Raw genomic sequence first — 26,652 nt, forward strand, 5'->3', positions numbered from 1 at the left:
GCGCAAGGCGAAGAGGCATATCTCCAGGAAGGTGATTGCGGTTACCACAATTACTCAAGATCCCGCGAGTGGTTATGCTCTGTACGATGCTTAGTCCGACCATTGAGTGGAAGCGTCCTTGTGCTATTTATGAGATCTATACATACAAGGATGTCGTCTATAAAGTGGAGAATAATTTAGTTACCCAATGTACTTGCTACTGGGATTAGATTTTGTCTAGTTTATTCTTTAGAGCTACTTTTCCGCTGGATGTAAAGTGGGATTTTTGCTTCACTTTACTTATCTGTTTGATACTCTGATTATATCTATTATTCTGATTCGTTTATGAGTCATTCTTTCATTATTGGATCTATGATTTATCTTCCGCACTCTTGTTATGATTGTTCATGATTATGTTATTGTTTATGTGGGAGGTTGATCACTCGATACCTGATCTTCGGGCTGTGGATCACACTCTCGGGTATGCCAGATAGGGTACCGGCGGGGAGGGCGTGACAACAATCCTAGCTTAGCCGAAAGTAGGGAACCCGATCAACTTTGTTTGCGGTGCAAAGGGAGAGGTCTTATTTTTACAAGCATCTTGCAGTGTGATCGGTGGGTCTGTAAAGTACCCTGTCTGAAACTGCTCGAATATATATTTATTAGCTGCCTCGGTTATGTGGCTTCCATCCCAATTAACTCGAACACTGGGGTCACTGCATGACCCGATGAATACAGATTTGCCGCCCACAAGAACTGTCTGCCCACACCGCGTTCCTGGGGTGTAGTTGTACTTGCCCCCAATGCCACAACAAGCTCCGAGTAGCGGCTTCTGAAATCCTACAAGAAGCGAGAATTCAGAAGAACATCATTACTCTCCCAACCCCACGTTACGTATGTGTAAAAATATTCCAACAAATCTCCCGACCTCTCAGGTATTAGACGATTTACCATACTTATCACCCTGGCTGAAGAGGGCGTACTTGATTAAGTAGATGTCCACGTATGTGATGTGAGCCTCTGGAAGTTCGCTTCTCAGAACAAGGATAGCTTCCCACAAGAGCTTATTGAAGTAGTCTGATATTTTATTATATGTAGTCGAACAACCAGCTGCATCCAGATCAGATTCGCTCTTCACGGGAAAGAGTGTAAGGATGTATGCAAAGCAACCAATGGGACCGGTGTTATGGATCCAAAAATTCCTCGCCTCCCAAATCGTACACTGCCTGCAAATTAAGAATCGCATCCCCATGCTTAGCTCAAACGGGCGACATTTGGACTTGCCCTCTTAGTAACGAAGACGGTTTGGATAATATTAGTTACCTTAACACTGTCGGACAACTTGGCAACTACTTCAGGAAAATTAACTTCAAACACAGACTGGTTGAGGAACAGACCAAAAGCAACATCATTTTGACCCATATCGAAGGTGTACAGGGCTCGAGCAACAAAGCCTTCCTCCGGTACGAAATGTGAGTAATTGGAACCTATCAGGTTAACAGAATAAATGAGCAACTCATATGAACCAGGCCAGAACAACCGAGTTTGCCTTCAATCGAGTAATTAATTACCTCTCGACCTGATTGCTTGCGATCTGCTTAGGAGCTGTCGGAACTGAGACACTTGCACGCCCAAGTCGAAGGGGCTTGGGCCGGGTGCGGTTCGGCTCCTAGTCGATGCTCTAATCGTAGCCTCCGATGCTGCGAAGTTAGCGCCACGGTAATAGTTGTTGTCCAGTGAATCAAGATATGCGCTGAGGAGCGGCAATCCGAGACTTTGAGCTGATTGAGAAATTCATAGTTAGTAACCGTCCCATTGCCCAGGGTTAAAAGCGACGATTGAATAGCACGATAAGGTTCGCGCGTACCCAATCCCATTTAGTTGGATTGGGATTACACCGCTTAGTCACTCGTCGAGTTGAGTTGACAAGAGATGGCTACAGGTCTGCATGGAAACATCAACACGACATCCCACAAAGAAGGCAAAAAGGAGTTTCTTCAGCCCATTAACCCGTACCTTCTTAACCATCCAAAATATTAACCCCGTAACTTTCGGCCCATTTGAATCATTTAGGCAAGACGGGCTTGAAACATTCGAATCCCCTAGCCCATGGGCTTGTAAGGGCAGAAAATCGCCAGGGACCAACTGGAGCGATGACAACCGATTCACCAATCCGATTCCTCATTCCTGAGACCTCGTGAACTCTAGGAATGGAAACGGGGCGGGTTAACTGGGGCAATCCATCAGAGCCCATGTCGAGTGATGTGGTTTAGTATGATGCCGGGCTTGATTACGGTTGTAGAACAGTTATAAATAGTGAGCCCACCGAATCAAGATCTGGATCAATCCCAGTCCCATTCGGTTCTGATCTAGATCGACCTAAACCATTCGCAAAACCATCCCCAGGTTATATCGGGTGGAATCTGGATCTACCTCTACCTATTGCATCCCATCTTAAAGCACTCTTTTTCTCTTTGTGCTGCAAAATTTTATAACTCTGGATCCACAGGTTTCCACTCAATTGCTTGTGAATCTAAAAGTATTATATACTATTCACAGAAAATCAGAATTGACCAAAAAAATCAGTAAACAAATAAAATTTAAAAAACGAAAAAAAGAGAAAAAAAAAAAAAGAGGAAAGTAAATAATGGATCAAAGGAACTTGAAAGTATCTCCTACCTATGAAATCAATGGTGAGCCTCCCATCACAAGGCCTGCCGGACGGCTTACGGAAAAATGTATCCCCATTCGGTGCGATGATTTGGTTGAAGACAGCAGAATCAGCACCAGTATCACTGTTTGAATCCCCAAAGTTGAAGAGCGCCGGAAAGCTGCAACCCAAACCCAAGGAGCCCGGAAGATTCGAAATCAGAATGGAAGACAAGAAGATAATACACAGTGGAATGCCATGAAAACGCAACATGTGGAAGAGACAGGGAAAGACTTGAAAGAGAATGACAACCAGGAGAAGAGAGTATACAATGTGGAGACGTAGCAAGGAAACAATATTTATAAAGAAGAGAAACAAGAGCATCAAACTGCTTGATACCCAAAAAGTGCTAAATGGAGTACGTTAACTACAGACGTTCTTAAACGGTTATTCTGCTTTACTAACAGAGTTAAATACAATCTTTACCGAAATGATTGTCTAGTTATCAACAAATTTGATTTGACTTGATTCGTTGATGCTAGACGACTCGAAGCTAAAGCCGAAGCCTTACAGATTTTTGTTGTTTAATTAATAAGTTAATCGATTTAGTGTCCACCAGTTGATATGAAAATCTTGTTAGTTTCTACCATTATGACAAATTGGTAGTTACTTGCCCGCAAAATGACGAAGGGTAAAGGCTGCCCCGCTTTGTCCATTTTCTTCTTACGAGTTTGTTCTTTAGTTTCAATAACCTTTACTTCTTGGTAAGGGTAGAAAACGTCAAGTCAATGATTAGACATAGGTATGTGGTCTGGAGAAGCTCCTTTGACCACCCAAGTAGATAATCACTAAAAACATATCAAAGGTTAGAATCCAATATATGGTGATTCACATTGTTAGAATGAGAAGACAATTTTGAAAGTCACAGCCAAAATTCGGGAGTCGGTAAATTTGAGTAATAATTAGTTAAGCTTGACTATCGAGTTGGATTGCTTGATCTAACTTGATTCAACTTAAAATAAACACTCTTGATGACCTCTTATGAGGTATAAGCTTAACACTTCTAGATCTTACTTATCTAAAGTCCGATCAAGTTGATTTTTTTAGGAATCTTTCATTTCTTTATGCAAGAACGAGTTTGAGGCTGCGAGAAGAGGATAAACCAAGAACAAGATCGGTTCCCATCCTTCTGAAGGTGTTTTGTGATTCGGATCTTCGCGAAAACATTAAGAAAGGTGAGAATTCTTTAGTCCTTCTCTTAGGCACAATTATGTGGACAACTCTCTTCTCTTTATTCGTGGATTTGTGATTGTGGGAGCATGTTAGATTTATTGTTACCCTTGTTCCATTGTTTTTAATTTTCCTTTCCTTTCTAGTATAAGAGTTAATGGTGCAATCCCTTGCTAAGGTTGATGCATTTTGACTCTCTCGGTCACCCACGGGTGATTTAGGAGAGCCAATTTGGGGCATTTTGATCTACTTCAAATTGAATCAAATTGAGGACACCCTTATGATCATTTACTGCCAATTAGCTTTCCCCAAAGTTTCATTTCATTTCAACTTCGAATCAATGGCGAAATTATAACTTTTAGCCGATTTCGGATAAAAAGGCGAGTTAAAACCTAGTTTTATGTTTGGGTTTTTATAGGAATATTTTAAGATATTTTTCTAAACCCAAATTAACTTCTGTTTTATTTTTGTTAATCCTCTTGCATGATTAGGTTAATTATCCTTTTCTTATCTTCTTGTGAGAAGGAAGTATTGATCTTTGGAGAAAGGAATCTAGTTGGAAGGCGAGGAATAACTAACCACATTATATTTAATTAATTGTTATTATTTTGTGTCTCGGTTAAATATATAAATTGCTGTAATTTCTGTTTGTCTTACTATATTTGTGTGTCACTTTGCACGAAAGGAAGGTAAAACTATTATTTATGATGTTGCTCTTTGCTAGGGGTGTCAACGGTGTGGTTTGGGGAGGTTTCGGGCTGAAAAACACCTAGCCCAAACACAACACATTAGCAAAATTATGGTTTGGGGCCGGTTTCAGTTTGGTGCACTTTGGGTTCGGGCTAACTAACGGTTTGGGCCAATGGTTTAGACTCAAAGTTGACTAACGGTTTATAGTGTGCAAGAAAAAGAACAAGAAGAAATAATTGACCATCCTACAACAAAAGCCAAAATTCTATGGAAAGCAAAGTTGCTATTGGTGAATTTCCATTAAAAAAATTCACCAATCCTATAGAAATCAAGAACCTAGATATTAAGTAGTAAAATGACTATTTGATCTTTGAATTTAGGCTTAATTTTTTTTAATTGTCTATACCAACTACCTAGTGGTTAATATAATGACTCAAATACTATTTAATGTAAAATTACAAAACGGGTTGTAAAATGGGCTATAACAAAGTTACGGTTCGGTTTCGGGTTGGTGCAGCTCCGCCACCCACCCTCAGCCCAAACACTACCCATTAAGGTTCGGTTCGGGCCTGTTTCGGGCTATAACGGGCAGGTGCAGTTCGATTTTAATGGTTCGGGCTACAAATTGACACGCCTACTCTTTGCCTCTAAATCTATTATTATTGTTATGAGAATGGAATGTAAATGTATGTGAAGGGAGATGCAGAATATTATTATTCCCTCTACTTTGTATTTTCCACTAAGGTTGTGGGTTCGCCTATTACCCTAGTAACCTTATGTGGTGCCATTAAACCCTATTGCAAGATTTATAGGTGTTTAGAAGTGTTGGGGCTAGGAATCCCTATGAGTACTACTACCCTTCCAAAGAGGGGTATTGAAGCCGATGAACCCATGATGTTAGTGGCTGAGTCCTGTATATCGAGCAAGCCCCTCATCATCATAGAGAGGTAGGGTTGTATATAATAGATAAGGGCTCCTGGGTGCTTAAGACCAGTAACCAACCCGTGAGAGGACATGAAGAGCATCCTGTCCATTATATGTGGATGACCGCTGGGTTAAGGAATGGGATCCAATAGATGCCTCCATTGAGGATTCCATTCATAGGTGGGAAGGTATTGAACAAATAGAGCACTAGGCGTGAGGGAAGATATCTGGACCATATGTAGTATGAGACCGTATGACTTTGCACTGGGCTTAAGTTTATCCCTGACACGCCAGATCTTACACCAATGGTGATGTAAGAGAGTGGCAACTTGATCCCCAACCATGGCTCGATGAGACTTTACCCAACAGCCGTGGAGAACCCAACAAGATGTGCTTTGGTGCCGTGAGGGAAGAGTGATGAGACCGCCTAAAGAGGACTGGTGTATGACTTAATGTGTGTCTACTTTAAATACTACATTATAGAGTTAGGAACCTCATATCATCACCATGCATTTATTTATTTATATTATTGAATACATGATTGTCTTATGAATTATGACATGGGAATTGGATGAATATATGATGTAATTGTTAGTTACCTCACTGAGTTCTATGAACTCATTTTATTTTGTTTGTTTCTTTAGATCGCTTTATATGTTATGAGGACCTCATTGTCGCTGAGGATCCTTTATCAGGTGGCATTAATAGGGTGAGATTGGAAAAGAAGTGGAGTCACATGACGCTTCTTGTTCGTGTCAAGACTGTTCTTATGGAGCTTCTTTTCCTTAGAGTTTCTTTAGATGACTTTCTCACTGCAACATTATACATTCTTTCTTTTCTTAGAACTCTGATGTTTTGTTTTTGAAAGGAAGTTTTGGATATTGTAATCCTTTCTTTTCATTCTTGATTATTAAATACTTGAACTTGTTTATTTCCTATCCATTTAATTTTACTTTATCATGTATGGTATGGAATTGTCAGTGAACCTAGATCTTGCAGTGTATCACCCCGACGGGTATTTGGGTATGACCAGATCCGGTTGGGTGGGTGTGACAAGACACATGGCGAAGAAGCAGATGTGATAAGTGACTTGCACATCATTAAGGGTGATGTGATTAATGGGCATAACTGTCAAATAACACCAGCTTTAAAAAAGCACAAACTTATCCAAACCTTGGAACTCACCAAGAAGATATTTTGCTACTTCTTAAGAAGTTGTTTCAACTTCCTAGACACCTCATGGTTTCGAAAACATTGGAGTTCGAGCAAAGTACTCTTCATGACAAGATATTGCCATAAAGATTAGGGGGCTAATGTTATGAACATTCCAATCTCTGAATCGGAATAAGCCACTTGAACCAGAGCCAGGGTTCAAGCTTGGGCTAGGGTGGTACAATAGGTGCTTCTCGAATAAGGCACTTCTCGGGGAGCTTTCCCTCAAAGAAGTTGTGTAATGAATGCCATGACGGTGACACACCACTACCCTTATGCGACTTCTCAGTAAATGTGGCGAGAGTGAGGAATTCGATATAATATCTATTCAGTATTCATTTCACCATTTAATGCACTAAGGATCCTTAATATCCCGTTGCGGATAAAGAAGCTTCTGACTCACTCTAAGCTCTCCTCGAGCCTTGAACCGGCACTTCATTTGTCATCCCAATTGTGGGCTGTGGTCACATCAGTATCAGTGTGACGCTGACCTTTGATTTGTCAACAAGATCTTCCAATTGCAGGACTATCAGACAATTTGGCTTATCTCTCAAGCCTCTTCCAGAAGTCATCTCCCCCCTCCATCTGAATAGATACACATCTAAGGCCAGTGAAGCGTCTACTATCTCTTGAGGTATGGACCAGCTATATAACACATCACTATGCCTGAACACCGGTAAGACTTGGATACTCTAGCCATTACTCTCCCGCAATTACTCCTAAGGAACATTCTCTCATTCATCTTCTTGAGCATTTATTCCTCAAGAGGAGTCTCTGGTTTTCTTACCTGAACTGACTTAATCATTGGAGGTGGCTTCCCATCCCTAGAAGCGGCCCACTCTCACCATTGTTTTGGTCTCAGTAACCAAGTCCAGATCAGGAACGAACCAAGGAGCTAAGAATACATTTTTTACCTCAACAAAAATATATACAATAAACTGCTCATCAACATTGGAATGTGATCTAGACACATAATACAAAGATGACCCTTCAAAGAACTCAAGTGATAATCAGCTTGGATACCTAAAGTTTTAAGGAGCAAATTCAATTTCAGCTTCTGATGAAGCTCTTTTGAACCGAAGCAGCTTTTTCAACAAAGACAATACTTTGCTAGTGGCATACTCATCCACACTACGACTGACTTTCATTTGTTCAAGCACTGGAGAATTGGCAAGGATAGATTTAGCTATTACCAAATCAACTTCTTTGCCAACAAAATTGTTAATAGTTACAACCAAGAGTTTGTTGAATGAAGACTCAAACCGATCCTTTACTTCTCGCAGACCCTGTTAAAGGGAAAAGTGCAGAGTGCTTTTTATGTTGGAGCTGGAATATCAAATAAGTTAGAGAAAAAATAATGGGAAAGTTAAAAAGGGAAATTGAAGGTCTTCTACAAGTTACTGAGATGATAAGCTCTTCCAAGTTAGGGGAGCTATTGAGCAAACATGTAGTACCTAAAACCTCCTTTGTGTCCTCCAATTTTAATGTTATATTGATTGTTGTCAAATGATAGTAAGTAGAAGGAAGCCTCCTTGGCACATCAGGGAAGGGAAAGGACTGTACAAAAATGCAAATAGAAGAAAGCATTTATGATTTTGTGCAATTGGTGAAATAAATAAAAAGATCCCAAAGGTCATGTTACCTGAAGAAAATATTCTCCCAAGCAAAGCTCTTCAATACCAAGTAGGAAGCCAAGAACATGGTCAAAATTGCAGTCTTCCACTTCGTCTAGATGAAGTATACATTTTGGCATAAAAGTTGCACAACTACATTTTTCAAGTCCTCAAGGCATGTATCAATGAATAAGTTTCCACAGATGTCCAAGTACTTGAGTTTGGATTGAAAAGATGAATATAAGAAAGATCATCAATTTCAACCAACGTCAATTCTTCAAGCTCAGGGCAGGAAGAAAGCAAACATTCTAATGTTTCATCAGAGAGAGTAGTAATATCCATGAATAACAAAGTTGTGAGACATCTAAACCCTGACGCTCGAAGTGGGATCAAGCAGCAAACCACTGTATCAATGGAAGATGTTCCATAGATGTAGAGGTATTAGAGTTTTTGATTGCTAAGTTGAATATGAGTAGGACCCCTCAGTTTCAGCCAATGTAAAGGTATTCTAGTTCAGGGCAAGAAGAAAGCATATATTCCAATGTTTCATCAGAGAGTGTAACATATTGTAAAAAAAAACTTGTGAGATGTCTAAAGCCTTTGAATGCCAACAGAGGAAGTGGGATCATGCAGCAATTAGGTGCTAGATCAATCAGGTGTTCAAAGGAGAATAAAGAAGGACGAAAACTATAAGGACAGGAGGATCCAGTAATTCGAATTTCTGGGAGGGACAAGATCCAGCTATTTATCTCTGAACAAGGTTCCAAATGATAACTAGAGACTTTAAATGTCAGAATTGGGCCACTATGAGTTAGAAGAACATGATTCACAATTTCAACAAGTTTATGGTGACCAACCAAATCAAATGAACTCGGTATACACTCATGATTGTTTATGAGATATGGATTTGAGACCCATTTGTATCTCCACTTAGTCCTCACCAGGTCTCTAATTGGCAGACTTGAAAATATATTTTCTAGCATACCATCTGGCAGATCACTCAACCTGTCTCGAGTCAAATTTGGAGTCATTTCCATGCTGCAATGGTCAATAAACACTTTATAATCCAAATCACATTTGTGATATTCGAAGGAAAAGAAAAAACATGACAGGAGGCTAAGGATATCAATCAAGGTGTGGTTCAAATCTTTTCCTGTCACACAATGTGATGGGAATCTGTTTGTATAATTATCTATGGTGATGTGTGATTACAATACTTTACAAGTTTGAATCTGCACAAGAGTTATGAGTCCTAGTTTGTGGGTTGATGAAGCTGAATCACCTTTCTGGATAAGGTTTGGTTAGAGGTTGATTCAACGTAACATTTGAAATCGAATTTGTTATTCTGTTACAAAATAAGACATGAAGTCTCTCAGTTTGTTTACAGATAAACAATAACCATATTGGTTCTCAGCATCAATTCTGGGTTAGGCTACTTATATATCTGTAAAGATTTTTCTCTCTTCTCAATAAAGTGGCTCATCATGTTGAAAATGTTTCCTATATTCTCCATAAAGATAGGCAGAAAAACAAGGAGAAGATCATTAAATTGAATCTTTAAGCTAATGATGTTTTGCTAAAACTGGTAGTGTCCACCCATATTTCATTCCACCAGAGAAGTGCTAAGCCACTTGCTGTATTAATTGGATCAATAAGAAAGTAAGAACAGTAAGGGTTCTTCCTGATGCATTTCACTTGATGCATTTTGCTTTTTCTCAGGGAATAAGGCTTTTCTGAGTAGAGGAGATTTTATAGAGCTTGAACTATCAAGGATTCCCCCAGAACTTAATAATTCTAGCTAATGATTTTCATGAACCATGGGGCCATATGATTTGAAAAAAAAAATAAAAATACTGAGATTCCACCTCATCTATCTTTACTAAGCAATTCACACATTCTTCCATATGATCCTCTTCCTCCAAAGAAGACCAGGGTCTTTCAATGGAAATTGTAATGTAGTCCTGATAAATATCATTACTGTTTTCCACATTCTCCTCACAAAGTTTACTGGGTCATTCATTCTTTAATTCTAAGCATCCATCAATGATGTATGCAATTGGTTTTTAAATTAAATGTCTTTTCTCTAGCTTGAAGGTTGAATTCAGTTTGGTGACAACCTGACTCAACAGAAAAAAGGCCCTTTGACAAGTACAACAATTTATTATTAAGTTAAAAAAAAAAAAGGCCCTTTGAGTACAACAACCCAACAGAAACCCAACTATATAGAATCATAAATATAGGTTACTGTGAACTTGTAAGTGATACATGAGATGTAATTGATACAAAAAAGTTGGATAGAAGATTGAAGCAATGACATTCTCCATATAATCTTTGTTTCTCTAACTGTCTTTTCTGTTTACACTTTTATTTCATTTTATATTTATATTTATATCATTATGACATGTTATCCACATGAATAGTCTTTCCAATTTTTAACTAAGGTCTATAAATCTACCAATTATGATAATAGATTTTGTCTAAAAAATATGATTCATTTTCTTTTACTTTAATCAATTTTTAGTTCATTGTTGTGAAAAAGTACAACGCAAGTGTACGTTGTCGTAACAAGTAATATAATGATAAAAGATCGATCCCTCGAAGACTATAGATTAAGTACCAAATTAATTATACCAATTTTATTTGAACAAATAATAAGGAAGATAATAATTTCTAGACTATATTGCAAATTGAAAGTTAAATTGAGATTATTAATTGCTAAAGACCTAGGGGTCAAATTTCATCATAACTAAGCATTCCCACCCTTTTCTCCCTCTTTATAATTTGAGAAATATTTTCCTGATTGATAGTCGAGATTCCCTTTCCTATCTATTAGTCTTTCTCGAGTACTAATAGAAATTCCCTCAATTGCTAACCCATTATATTTCTATGTGGGTTACAACAACTGAGAAATCATTAAATTCTGTGGATTCTCATGTAACAACTACACAAACCATGTAAGTATATCTCTATCCTACATGTAATTCATGGCTTTTACTCCAATGAACTAAACACATAAATCCCCTCTCAGTTCATTATGATTAACAAATCAGTTGATTAGTGGTCAATTAATCAAAAGCATGAAGAATAGAAGTAAAAACTCAATCAAAGGAAACAACATTCAAAATTATATTGATGAAGTCAAGAGTGAGAATTCAAAGATAGGCTACATCTGATCCCTAGTAAAATTAAATTAGTTCATACTAGAAACTAAAAACATTACAGAGGAGTTCAAGAACATTGAAAGAAGATCAAGAAAAACTTATTCCCAAGCTTCAGATCTCCAAAACCAACCAACGTCTCCTGGTTTGATCTCTCCGCTCCTCCAAAGCTCCCAAAAACGTCATCCCCCTCTTCCTGGAGTTTGATCTCCTTTTATAGATTAATTAAACTCAGAGTTTGAATCAAACTCAGAGTTCTCATCTGACTTAACCAAGGAGTGTTTTGACGTATGAATCGGACTAACTTAGAGATCTCCAATGCATAATCCCACCGTTGGATTTGAAGACCAAGAAGTCGTGAAGCTCTCCTCCAAAAATCAGCTCGATCGGACACCATATGACCATCCGATGAAGATCTTGATCAAAACTGGACAGAGCCACTCAAAATCGGGATTCTTCTCTCCTTCTTATTTGAATTGGATTCTTCTTCCTCTTTTCCCTTCTTTGATCAAATCCTAAATAGGAAATAAAACGTAGAAGCATGCAAGGACTCATTCTCTTTATGTTTTTGACTTGAGGTAGGACTCTTGCAATAATACCCAGATTTGATTGATAATTTCCTACATGTAAAAGTAATAAATCTTTATTAGAATTTGTTAGGAAATATATAAAATCACCAAAATTATAGAAATTGAAGGAAAGGGTGCAACATATTCATTTTCATATCATATTAGGGTAAATTGATATAAAACAATTGTAAATACATGAAAATATAATAAATTAATCATATAAAATAATATGTATAAAATCAACTTATCAAATTACCCCCAACTTTAACATTTGCTAGTCCTCGAGCAAATATCAGGATCAGACAAACTCTCATTTTGATTAAATATTCAATCTTAGTCAAGTTCAACCATAATTCAAAGAATGTATAAAATAAGCTAAATAAGAGATGAGTAGATAGATCACAAAATCAAAAGTTTGACCCGTGTGTGTGTGTATACCTTAACCAATCAAGTGCATGCATGTTTGAGATCCCAAATTCAACCGACAACTCCCTAGTTTCAAGGTCAATTCTTATATGTCCAGCCTATCATCCCTCTCTCCACTAATGAAGAGCAATCACTTATCCAAGGTCAAGAGGACTTGTGAAGGTGGAAGAAATGTAGACTAGAGCTGAAATACATATACGGAGATGATAACATTGAAGCACCAATTTTCTTTTCTTTTCTTTTCTTCCTTTTGCCAAAAATTAGCAATTTCATACTTTTTTTTTTTTTCAAGGTGATAACACATCTCCCAAGAAGCAGTCCAAGACATATCCTACACCCGTAACATGGCTCTCAAATAACTATCTATCTAAGCGTTGCGGTGGCCTTTGTCCCTAAGCTCCAATTGTGCAATGTTAACCCAGTGAGAATCCAAAAGGCTCACTCAGTGGTATTAACTACGGAGACCCGCAACTACAAAGAAGATCTACTCACAATGCTTTTAACCCTCACCATGCTTTTAACAATCCATATCACCTTCGGTCTATTCAAGGGATCACACGACTTGGGAGTGAGATCTAACATATAAACCATATACATCTCCACAAGGTGAAAAATTGTATAGTAGAAGTGGAACAGATTAGAAGAGAATATATATATATTTTCATCAATTTTAATGAAAGAAGAATGGCCTCTATCATATCCCTAAACAAGTGGCACTCATGAATTTTGCCTCAAGAGGAAATCTTGGTGGATTCTAATATGTTGACTGAACAAGAAAATTGCAGTCTCATTTGAAAATCCCTAAATGCAATAACTCAATAGCAAGGTTTAGTGCTCAAAGGGTGGGTCGCATAATCAAGGTTAAAGTGATTCACATACTCATCTGATATTTAGCAAAGTCAACATATTCAAAAAATTATAGAGGAACACAACTAAAATAGGAAATACTAAATAAGATTAGAGATTTACATGTCATAACTTCCTTCTATTTTACTCTACTAACTAGACAAGTAAACTTCAACCACTGATAAAAAGTTTTGAAATGAATTAAAAAATTCTGCTTTTGAAAAGAAATTTCAGCATAGTGAGTCTCAACTCATAGACAGGAATCTTAACATCCACCCCCAACTTTAAAATGAGCATTGTCCTCAATGATACAAAAAATGAAAATATTAAATGCATGCAATGGGAAAGAAATGTAACAAGATGTGAAGTAAGGTGAAGGAGACTCCCTTGATTCATAGCTTTAAGAGTGATGTAGTCCAAATCCGCCCCTTCTTTTCATTCTCCTAAAAAAAACAAATTATGGAAAAAGAAACAAAAAACATTGAATCTAAAAAAATTAATTGAAAAATCAAAGAAGTAGTAAAGAAAAACTTTGGGTTGCCTCCCAAACAGCACTTGCATCATAGTTCGCAGCCGAACTACCCCCAACTTTAGGTCAAAGAAAAGAGTGACTTCTGGGGGTCAAAGCCACTTCCAAAGTAGTGATTAAGTTACTAGCCATGGTCCTCGGTAGGAAATTTGTCAACATATATAGGTGATAAAGCTTCTAACTGCATCTCACATTCGAAAACTCCTTTATTTTCTGCATTTGTCACACCTACCAAACAAACTTCAACTGGATCAACTGGATAGCTTATTTGAAATACCTCCTTTGTACACCTCTCAATAGAATCAATTCTGAAGCAGTTATCTGATTCATTTGGAAACTTGATGGCTTTGAATACATTGAATGTGATCTTTTCATCTTGTACTCTCATAGTAAGTTCACCTGTTTGAAGATCAATCAAGGTCCTCCCAGTCGCCAAGAATGGCCTACCAAGAATAATGGGTATGTCTTGATCTTCTTCTATATCCAATACTAAGAAATCCGCTGGAAATATAAACTTATCCACTTTAACCAAGACGTCTTCAATGATTCCCCTTGGATATTTAATTGACCTATCTGCCATTTGAAGTGACACTGTAGTCGGTTTAGCTTCTCCAAGGCCTAGTTTCCTGGAAATAGATAGAGGCATTAAATTAATACTAGCACCAATATCACATAAAGCCTTATTAAAATGAAAATTTCCTATAGTGCATGGTATTGTGAAACTCCCTGGATCTTTTAGCTTAGGTGGAAGCTTCAGCTGCAGAATAGCACTGCATTCCTCTGTCAATGCCACAGTCTCATAATCTTCAAGTTTCCTCTTGTTAGCAAGAATGTCTCTCATAAACTTGACATAACTCGGCATTTGTTCCAAAGCATCTGCAAAAGGAATATTAATATGCAATTTTTTAAATACATCAAGAAATTTAGAAAATTGCTTATCTAGTTTCTGCTTCCTGAACCGCTGAGGATATGGAATGGGTGGATTATAAGGTGGTGGATTGTCTGGAAACAATTTGGATTTTGGCTTCTCCTCCTCCTTAACGTATTCCTCTGCATCTTTTTGCTCATCATGAACCGCCTCAGAAGAGGGTTCAGTTACTACGGTTTTCTTGAAAGGTTCCCTTAATACTTTTCCACTTAGAAGCTCAATAGAATTTGCATACTCTCTAAGATTTGTCTCAGTATTACTAGGCAGTGATCATTTTTGCCTTTGATTCATCCCATGGGCGATTTGCCCCATTTGTACTTCCAAATTTTTAATGGATGCAAAAAGATTCTGATTGGTGGTCTCTTGATTCTGCATAAATTGTGAAGAAACTGTAGCCATTTTCTCAATAGCATCTTCCCATGGAGCTTTCTTCTGAAATGATTGAGCTTGTTGATTTTCAGGTTGTCTTTCAGTATCTTGATTGTTTTTCCATCCAAAATTTGGATGGTTTCTCCACCCTGGATTGTATGTGTTGGAATATGGATTGCTCTATCGATTAAAGTTCCCCACATATTTTGCTTGCTCTAACTGATTTTGCTCAAAAGGATTAGCCATTTGACATTCATTGCTATAATGTGTTCCCTCACAATAGTTGCATATCATAGCTGGAGGTTTGGTGCCTTGAGTTGCTAACAACCCTACTTGCTTTGTTAATGCTTCAAGTTGGATGGCCATGGTTGTCATGGGATCAGTTTCATTCCTCTGCAAAACTCTTCTTGGGGCAACTCTATTCCTTGGCCTTTGATATGCATTTGAGGCCATAACATCCAAAAGATAAAAAATTTCTATTGGATCCTTGTTCATGATTGATCCTCCTGCTGCAGCATCTACTAATGTTCTTGTGGAATTAGATAGACCATCATAAAAAATCTGAACTTGCCTCCATTGCTCTATTCCGTGGTGTGGACATTTCCTTAGCAAGTCCTTGAATCTTTCCCATGCCTCAAATAGTGTTTCCGAATCATACTGCAAAAAAATAGAAATATCTGTTAATAAACTAGCAGTTTTAGATGGTGGAAAGAATTTTACCAAAAATTTTTGAGCCATTTGATCCCAAGTAGTGATGGATCCTGGTTGTAGAGAATGCAACCAACTCTTAGCGTTGTCCCTTAATGAGAAAGGGAACAATCTCAATCTTATGGCATCATCAGTAACGCCATTGCTCTTGAATGTGTCGCAAATGTCCAAGAACCCATCAATGTGAAGATTTGGGTCTTCACTAGGCAATCCAGAAAATTGATTATTTTGCACCATTGTAATGATAGCAGGCTTGATTTCAAAATTGTTAGCTGCTACAGGTGGACGCCTTATAGCTGTCCTATTATCTCTCACAGTTGGCGCAACATACTCTCCTAGAGTCTTGCGCCTTGGTGCTTCAACTTCAAGATCCATTGTTCTAGAAGTGGAAGATGAATTTGTTATGTCTTTCTTTGCTTTTGAGTTCCTTCGACAAGTTGCTTCAATTTCAGGATCAAAAGGAAGTAAAGTATCGTTTCCTCTCCTTCTCATGCAAAATCAGTAGGACCTGAAAAAACTCAAATTCACAAACTACAAATAAAATAAAATAATAGAAAAGAAAAAAATAAAAGAATTCAAATTAAAACTAGTAGTAACTGATATTGATATTAATCTAATAGTCCCCGGCAACGGCGCCAAAAACTTGTTGTGAAAAAGTACAACGCAAGTGTACATTGTCGTAACAAGTAATATAATGATAAAAGATCGATCCCTCGAAGACTATAGATTAAGTACCAAATTAATTATACCAATTTTATTTGAACAAATAATAAGGAAGATAATAATTTCTAGACTATATTGCAAATTGAAAGTTAAATTGAGATTATTAATTGCTAAAGACCTAGGGGTCAAATTTCATCATAACTAAGCATTCCCACCCTTTTCTCCCTCTTTATAATTTGAGAAATATTTTCCTGATTGATAGTCGAGATTCCCTTTCCTATCTATTAGTCTCTCTCGAGTACTAATAGAAATTCCCTCAATTGCTAACCCACTATATTTCTATGTGGGTTACAACAACTGAGAAATCATTAAATTCTGTGGATTCCCATGTAACAACTACACAAACCATGTAAGTATATCTCTATCCTACATGTAATTCATGGCTTTTACTCCAATGAACTAAACACATAAATCCCCTCTCAGTTCATTATGATTAACAAATCAGTTGATTAGTGGCCAATTAATCAAAAGCATGAAGAATAGAAGTAAAAACTCAACCAAAGGAAACAATATTCAAAATTATATTGATGAAGTCAAGAGTGAGAATTCAAAGATAGGCTACATCTGATCCCTAGAAAAATTAAATTAGTTCATACTAGAAACTAAAAACATTACAGAGGAGTTCAAGAACATTGAAAGAAGATCAAGAAAAACTTATTCCCAAGCTTCAGATCTCCAAAGCCAACCAACGTCTCCTGGTTTGATCTCTCCGCTCCTCCAAAGCTCCCAAAAACGTCCATCCCCCCTCTTCCTGGAGTTTGATCTCCTTTTATAGATTAATTAAACTCAGAGTTTGAATCAAACTCAGAGTTCTTATCTGACTTAACCAAGGAGTGTTTTGACGTATGAATCGGACTAACTTAGAGATCTCCAATGCATAATCCCACCGTTGGATTTGAAGACCAAGAAGTCGTGAAGCTCTCCTCCAAAAATCAGCTCGATCGGACACCATATGACCATCCGATGAAGATCTTGATCAAAACCGGACAGAGCCACTCAAAATCGGGATTCTTCTCTCCTTATTTGAATTGGATTCTTCTTCCTCTTTTCCCTTCTTTGATCAAATCCTAAATAGGAAATAAAACGTAGAAGCATGCAAGGACTCATTCTCTTTATGTTTTTGACTTGAGGTAGGACTCTTGCAATAATACCCAGATTTGATTGATAATTTCCTACATGTAAAAGTAATAAATATTTATTAGAATTTGTTAGGAAATATATAAAATCACCAAAATTATAGAAATTAAAGGAAAGGGTGCAACATATTCATTTTCATATCATATTAGGGTAAATTGATATAAAACAATTGTAAATACATGAAAATATAATAAATTAATCATATAAAATAATATGTATGAAATCAACTTATCATTCATCTTTTTCTATCAATCCTTTATTTTTATCTTTGTTCAATCTGAAATCAATGTCAAACCTCTCATGTTCCTTGCATAGGATAAACGTTTGTTGAAATACATATTATCGAAAATGAGTGTAATAAATAGGGGGAATCAGTTTGATACATAGGTCACTGCTTGACTTCGTTTTCATGTCGAAATGCACAAAAAATATTTAGGGTTATTCATGTTTGTTGCATAGGATAAATGTTTAACGAGGAAAAATTTTCTCCCGAAAGCCCATATTTCTTGTAGTGTGGTTGAGGCATAGTAGCAGTTATTTCTCTGAATTTTGACAGGTTAGATGATGTAGGAAAAATCAAAGCTCCTGCCCGGTTAATTGGAGGATTCTTCATTTGCCAATTTGGGAATCCATCTTAAGAGGAAGGATAGAAACAAAGAGTTTCTGAAGCTTGCACTTTTGTGTGGATAATTTTTAGCTCATCTGAGCTGGATCTTGGATTGAATTCCACATTGAACATCTTGATTCCATAAGATCAAATGCATGTTCTCTGCAATTTTTTATTCCTGATGAGTTGGATCATGAGAAATGGAGAGAATAACTCTGTTTTATGTTTGGATGACCATAATTCAAATTAATTCAAGAGAGGAGACTTCTATTAATTTTTAGAAGGATTCCTGCAAAATAGTCATGCTACATCTCATTAACAAAACAGCCTTTAATAGAACATATGCTATGAATCTATCATTCAATTTAATGTCCAAACTTGTTACAAAAATACATGGAGAAGCCAGAATGAAACATAAAGAGTTACATCACAAAATGGGAAAGGTACTCTAGGATAGCATGGTGAAGTCCTAGTTCTATGGTTAAAACTGAAAACTAAGGACATCACAAAGTAGAACTTTATTAAAGAACTCAACTAAAGGAAGAAGAAGAAAATTTGTAATCCTGCATCCCCTAGACCACACCAACCTGATTGATGATACATACATTAATGGGGAAACAAGGAGGAAAAATGGTAAGGAAGAGAAAAGTTACATACAAAGGGAGAATTAAACAAAAGAAAAGCCCTTTACCGAAGAAAGATAAAAAGAAAAAGCCCAAAGAAAAGCCAGAGGCAACATGGCTTATGCTTCTACAGAGTGGTTACAGGTGAGGTGCTAAAGATTGGCCTATCTTTGATTGTATTTGTTGCAGAGGTACTGCTACTGCTTTTTCTCCTGGGCTTTGCCTCTCCGAGCATTGTTATTACATCTCTCATTGAAGGTCTATCCTTTGGAGACTTGGCAGTACATAGAAGAGCAATACGAAGGACTAGAAGCATCTCTTCTTGAACATGTTTGCACTGACTGCCTATGCTTGGGTCTAATGATTCTTCTAATGCTCTGTTGTTTCTGATCTTCCCACGGATCCATTCTACAATGTCAGTAGATTCTCCAAACTCAGGGTCAAGTGCCTTTTTTCCAGTAAGAAGCTCCAAAAGTACAACACCATAGCTGTATATGTCACTTTTTTCATCTACCTTCAGTGTGTATCCATATTCTGCCATGGTAGATGAGAAAGTCAGAAACAGAACAACCATAGAAAATGTAAGATTCATTATGGAGTTAGCAAACATGGTAACTTACCAGGAGCAATGTACCCATAGGATCCCGCGACCATTGATACTGTTTGGTTCTTCTGAACCATCATCTTTGCCAATCCAAAATCAGCAATCCTTGCCTCTAGATTTGCATCAAGCAATATGTTGTTAGACTTCACATCTCGGTGGATGACCGGAGGGTGGCAGTCGTGATGGAGGTAGGCAAGCCCATGAGCAACACCGACAGCGACATTATATCTGGACACCCAGTCAACTAACAACTTGCCGGCCTGTTGGCCATGAAATGCCTCCCCAAGGCTGCCATTTTGCATGAACTCATATACCATCATGACATTGGTGTCATTGTGAACATAGCCCAATAATCTCACTATGTTCCTATGACGAAGCCTTCCTAGGAGATTCACTTCTCTCACTAGGTCATCTGTGCTTCCTCCCTCCATATCTATATCAGCTCCAGATCTCCACAGTTTTTTAACAGCCACAACTGTATGTGGCCGTTGAATCTCTGCTTTGTAGACTATCCCAGATGCACCCATACCAATGACATTTGATTCCTTGATGCATGCTACTATGTCATTACTTGTGAATCCAAGTCTCTGGAATGCCATCAATCTCCAAGGCCACTCTCCATTGCCTATTTCAAATCTTTCTCCAAAGCAGCTTCCATTGAAATACCATCTCTTGTACAATCTTTGCCCACCAAAAACTGCAAATCCGATAGCGAGAACAGCTGAAATTCCAATAAGCCATCCTGTAATTATGTGTTTCATGCGCACCATCCTTCGGCTAGATGACTTTTTTGGGTAGCTTCGAGAGCATGGAGGGAGTACTCCACCACAGAGACCTGCATTGCCTGTAAGGTCATCTGGGCTTATTGTCCGCAGAATGCCATTGGTCGGTATGGGACCCTCAAGCTGGTTATAAGACACATTGAGCATCTCTAATGCTGGTGAGCTACCAAAGTTACCTGGTAACATACCAGTTAGAGAATTGTTGGAGAGATCAAGAATGGCTAATGTCGCCATCGTTGCAAGTTCTGCTGGTATCTCTCCTGTGAGCTAATTTCATCTATAATCATACCGCTGCTTTGGATATGATGAGGCGAGCATGCGAGGGTGAGTTAGTGCGATCTGGTCCGACGAGATTTGCCCATGAATTTCGTCACCCTTAGCAGTATTCAAGAGTGGAAGGCGGGCCTGAGATCTATGTTTGCATCAGAGGAGTGGTTATCATCGGTTGGATCCAACTAAGTTTTTTTTTTCCCCCTCTCTACCATTTGACAAGTTCTTAACTTATTATATATTTATACTATGAATATCTAGTATGTAGTATTTATTACTAACTTAATGTGTTTGTGATTATTCAGTACAAGTAGTGGGCACACTACACAAACGACGATCTCGTCTGATGAGTTTTGGAGGAATGTGACGATTGTGCTGGAGACCTTAGATCCCATAATTAAGGTATTGCGTATGGTTGATTCCTCCCTGGGGGGGCCACTATGCCACACATTTATGCAGCCCTTGTGCAAATGGAGATAACAATCCGAAGAGCTAACCCCCAGAGGTTGCACCGCTTGCTTGAATATTGTCCACGCTATATGGACCGTTCATTTAATGCATCCGATGCATAAGGTGGGTAAATAATTAGTGTAGGTTATTAATTTGTAACTTGTCGTAGATATTAAGTCTTTAACTGAGAGTTTGTGAACTGTGCAACCTATTAACTCAATCCCAAATATCAGTATAGTGAAAATTTGGGGTTGAGGTCAGACTTGCTCAATGCTGTTATGCATGTTATCACGAAGTTGGAGCCAAATTTCCACATGGAGGTTAAAACTTAGTACTTGCTTTTTATTTGTGAAAGAATTTAGCTAACCCTCAATACAAATGATTGTAGATCAAAATGTTTAGGGATGCACTGGGTGTGAAATCCAGCCCAAACCCTGACCCGGAAACCCATTTGTTTGTAGGTCCGAAGACCCAAAGTAAAGGTAGAAGGCAATTGTGGGTCATCTCAGTGGAAGACATGGTGTTTAACCCAAAACCCATGGAGATTGATGATGGAGTTCCCTACTTGGAAACCTTGTCAGAATTGGAGAAGAAACTGCACCTTGGTGTTGAGGAGCTTGGTTGATGGACTTGAAGCCTAGTTGGACATGTTTTGGAAGGTCCCTCAATGCTAGGTAAGTCACTTGTTGAGTTGGGAGAAGCCCCATTGAAAAATTTTAAGGTTTGGAGCTTCATTTCCCTGTTTTGGTCTTCTACGTCGGCATGGGTCGATCACCTGGGTCGATCATGTTGAGCAACCCACAGTGATAGGGGCTTAAGTATAAAACCTCTATTTTTAGGTTTCTGATGCTCTATTTAATAGAACTTCGTGGTAACCAGCCCTACTTTGTTCTAAAGCCTCTGGAGAACGTGGGAAGCCTCTCTCAAGACGTCGCATTGAAGTTGTGGAAGATCCTCTTCGAATCCTCAAGCTTTTCGGTGATTCTTCTTCTCTAAGGTTGGTATTCACTCCTACTCTCACTTGATTTACTCTTCTATTGAATTTTCTATTCTTTGTGATTGAGAGGATGATCTTACTGTTCTAGAGTGGATCTCCATACACTCTATGACATTGTGAATCTTCACAATATGATTTCGAAGGAAAATCAAGTGTGATCTTTATGATTGAGTAACCCTTCTATGTTTTTGATTTCTAGAGCATGCTAGATTCATTCCCACGAGTATTTCTATCTAAGATCTACTGTTCTTTTCTTTCTAGAGTGAATTCTCATTCTCTATAGCCTCTCTGTAGAATTCACAGATTGATTTCGGTAAAACCTAGCTTTTGATTAATTTAGAATTATACTCTATTGATCATTGTTGATGCCTAATCTATGCTAGATAGTCTCAGACTACTATTCTAGAGTTTCCCTTAAAATTTCAAAGTGTTTCGAATCCTGGAAGTTGAGTTTCGAATCCCGAAAGTTGAGTTTTGAATAAAAAATTGGAGTTTTTGTCTGTATAGGACACTGGGGTCGATCAGCTTGAGCGACCCAGCTGAGCTGCCCACAATGTCAGTAGCTTCAGGTTTGGTCTGTTTTGATCCGCTTCACTTTCGATCTTCGAGGATTTGTTCCTAATGCTTAAACTATGTTTGTTTATGGTCTATTTGCTAACTTTGGACATGTCCTCATTCTTTTCTCCGAAATTCTTTGAAGTTAATTAAGGTAAGGACAGTTGTTCCCTAATAACCTAAAATGCATGTTTACTTGTATTTGATTCAGATTACATGACCATACTACTATTCTTATAATTTTCTTATATATATTGTTGTTGTAAGTACTGTAACTACAGTAGGACTTGCTCATGTAATTCAATTATAATTTTGATCATGTATGAATGGTTATTTTCCTATGTATTGATTCATCAGTTGTGCTTATGAATGACTGATTTGGAATGTGATTGCTTAAGTGTAATTGGGGAATGTCCTTTTGACATTTCTGTCTTTGGACATTAGTGGAAGTGGTATGGGACATTTGCGATGATGCCCCTTGACTCTTTCCCTAATTATTGGTTGACATACCTAGGGCTTGTCTAGTAGTGTTTGGCTAGTATTACCTTGTTATATTAGACCCGATTCGGAAGGGAATTGAGACCAAGTAACCCGTGGCAGCAATGGGGATTTGTGGGTGCTCAAGACCAGTAACCAACCCGTGAGAGGACATGAGAGCTTCCCGTTTACTATTTGTGGATGACCAATAGGGTTGATGAGTCCGTAGTCTGAGTAGTTGTAGCCATAGGATACGATACGCTGACTCTAGTGGGAAGGATACCGGAAAGGATCGCGAGAGGCGAGGAATGGAAGTATCTAACTCTGACTTGATATAACTAAGTAGAAGACTTGCGTTGGGCTAAGTTTAACATTGACATGCACCAATACTCAGACCAATGGTGATGTGAGAGAGCGGTGACCTAAACCCTAGCCATGGAATGTCCGAGAGGGATGCAAGACCCAAGTACCACTGGAGAACCCAAGATACCGAGATGGTTGAGGGAGAGTGATTTGAGACCTACCAAGAGGAGTATGGTGCTATGACTTAAAGCATGTCTGCCACTAAGGACCAACATACATAGAGTTAGAATCATACTTGCATGTCTGTTACATATCATATTGCATCCTTTATGTTTTGCTATCATGCTATATGTGTTATTGTGGAATGAATTGTCTTGCTGAGTTCTTTTGGACTCCCTCCTTTTTGCAACAACTTTGTTAGATCTATCTACAAGTGTTGATGACTATGACGGACAAGCATATGAGATTGCCCCGAATGACTCATACTACACCCAAGGTGCTGGCTACTATGACTACGACTGTGAAGACTACCAAGGTGACGGAGGAGCATATCAGGATTAGTCATACTCATGTGCTAGTATAGTGATACTTGGATATAGAGACTTTTACTTTTAGAAGTTTTCTTTTTAAATTTGAAGAGACATTAGTATAGTTTTAGTTTACTTCTTTCCCTTTTATTTTGGGAATCGGTTGTAATCTTCTTTTTAGTTTTGATCTACTCTTCCACTGCTATTGTAGAGTGATTTTCCGCTACACTCTACATTGATTTATTCTATTGTATCATTTTTCACACTCTGATTATATTGTAAATTCTCTTTAAATCTTATCTTAAGTATTCTTTTATAATAATTAAACATTGATTTTGTCTTGTTCTTTATCTTATTATTGTAAATTTGGGAGGTTGACTTCCTCGAATTGATTTTTGGGGCTATGGGTCACACACTCAGGTATGCCAGATAGGGTACCGGCTAGGTGGATGTGACACTAGGGACCTTTGGTTCAAATGCTGCTATACATAATCGACTAAATTATGATCCAAGTTAGATGCATGATTACTACTATTATTATTACATTTTACATATGAGTATATAACTATATAAGTAGGATTTTTTTTTTTGTTAAGCATTAAAGTATTAACTTAATTTATTTGTGATAATGCAGCTAACTGGTGGGTTCTATATGTGGACGATGTAGAGAACCTCCGAAGAGTGGCAATGAAGATCTTCTTCCAGTTTTGCTTTGCCTTTGGGTGCAAGAGGAACTGAAGTACATTTGTCATGATTCACCTCTAAGAGGAGGAACAGGTTGGGAAGTCAACGCCTGAATGACTTCGTGTATTGCTACTACAACATGAGGCTGAAGTTAGAGCATGCCAGGTTAAATGCTGACCGTTACATGGCCAGGGACATCCAGCTCGATGATATCTCCAAGGTCACTGCAGATGAGCAGCGTCCCCTACTGATTGGTTGCTGGACATGGGTGACCAATATTAGACCAGCCTAGAGGTAGGCCAAGCTCAAGCTACGGGAGTTGATGTAGATGAGTACATGGCATCTTGAGAGGGGCAGGTATATGTATAGGCTATTGCTGCCATTGGGGATGAGGATTGGATGGTGGAGCCTGTCACACACAAGGATGATCCAGATGACACCCTTATTCTTAGTCCAAGTCAGACTCGGAGGGATAATGATGATGATGACGATGGTCTTGGTGGTGGTGGTGGAGGAATACATGAGCGATTACATGTTCCATTACCAGAGACACAGCATCCCCTTGAGAGATACATTGGAAAGACTTACTACACGCATGCCACCCAGGATGACGATCATGGTGGTGAACTTTATCATGATCGTCCTATGAGCTACACTAGGCCAAGGGGGAGGGTTATGGCGGGGAGTAGTTGTGAAATCCAGCCCTAACCTTGACTCGGAAATCCTGTTGTTTGTAGGTCTGAAGACCCGAAGTGAAGGAAGAAGACAACTATGGGCCCTCTCAGTAGAAGACATGGTGTTTGACCCCGAAGCCATGGAGATTGATGATGGTGCTCCATACTTGGAAGCTTTGGCAGTGTTTGATAAGAAAGTACACCTTGATGAAGGAGAGTTTAGTTGATGAACCTAACGCCTACTTGGACATATTTTGAAGGTAATTCTCTGTCCTAGATAAGTCAATTGTTGAGTAGGAAGAAGCCCACTTGAATTTGAGTTGATTTAGGCCTCCATTTCCCTGTCTAGGCTTGTCCTAGCCTGGTCGTTTGGCTAGTCGATCAGCCAGCTGCTGCACCTGAATACAAAATCCAAGAATATCTTCTTTTTAGGTCTTTCGATGTTCTATTTAAGTAGACTTCGTGTTTCTTAGCCTCCTTTGTTGCTAGAACTCTTTGAGAACATCAGAAGCCTCTCTCAAAGCCTCTCCTTGGTGTTTGTGAATAACTCTTGGAAGATCTATAGCTCCTCTTTTCTTGTTCATCTTCAAGGTTAGCAATCTCTATGTTTCTCCTTGATTTACTCTTGCATGATCAAGTTCTTACTACTGTGATTATGAATAAGGTATTGCAACCTTGCAAACACCTCTTCTACAATCTCTAATGATTTAGAATGAGTCTCCATTCATTCTATTGATGCTATGATCATCATACTTGATTCTAGCCATGTTTCTTATGATTTCTTCATGAAAGCATGATCATTCTTCTAATCTGATTTCTCTACCATATTAGATCTCAGTTTATGATAGTATTCATATCTGATCCATTGCTAATGATCCTCTTGACATGATCCTTCATTCTCCTTTGCATCCATGGTTGTTTTCATTGAAAACCATGCTTTTGATTAAAATTAGAAAGTCATGTTTTGAAAATAGAAAGTCATGGTTTTGATCCTTGTTTGATGTTTAATCTTTGCTAGATAGTCTGAGAATACTGTTCCTAACATTCCTTTAAAATTTCAGAGTGTTTCGAATTCTGGAAGATGAGTTTCGGATCAAAAACTCAGTTTTGGCTTCGGGTATTGTTCACGTGGTCGACTGGATCAGTCAACCAGCCAGGCTGCCAGGCATGGACAACATCGTGTTCTTCGTCCGATTTGATCCGTTTGACCTCCAATCTTCTAGGGCTTTCTCTTCATGTTGTATCTATGCTTGTCTAGGGTTTATTTGCTAACTTTGGACTTGATCTCTTGTTCCTCTGGAATATCTTCAAATCTATTTAAGGTAAGGACAGTTGTTTCCATATTAACATAGATTGCGTGAATCTTAGTTTTTATTTTAGGAATTTCATAGATTCACTACCATTCATA

General features: G+C 38.2%; 1 non-coding gene and 2 pseudogenes across 1 annotated transcript; 1 reads left to right on the forward strand and 2 right to left on the reverse strand.

Annotated features, from left to right (window-relative positions):
• Window positions 1–508: 508 nt before the first annotated feature.
• Window positions 509–2,902, reverse strand: LOC148998932 (alpha-L-fucosidase 3-like; annotated as a pseudogene).
• A 12,804-nt stretch (window positions 2,903–15,706) lies between these two features.
• Window positions 15,707–15,808, forward strand: LOC148998933 (small nucleolar RNA R71). The gene has a single exon (XR_016171084.1). It is a non-coding gene; the product is annotated as a small nucleolar RNA R71 (small nucleolar RNA).
• Window positions 15,809–18,845: 3,037 nt separating this feature from the next.
• On the reverse strand, window positions 18,846–20,972 carry LOC148998934 (MDIS1-interacting receptor like kinase 1 pseudogene; annotated as a pseudogene).
• Window positions 20,973–26,652: the final 5,680 nt, after the last annotated feature.

This window comes from Hakea prostrata, unplaced genomic scaffold (assembly GCF_041222555.1).
Source record: "Hakea prostrata isolate BN-2017 unplaced genomic scaffold, UWA_Hpros_2 contig_91, whole genome shotgun sequence".
NCBI classification, from domain to species: Eukaryota; Viridiplantae; Streptophyta; class Magnoliopsida; order Proteales; family Proteaceae; genus Hakea; species Hakea prostrata.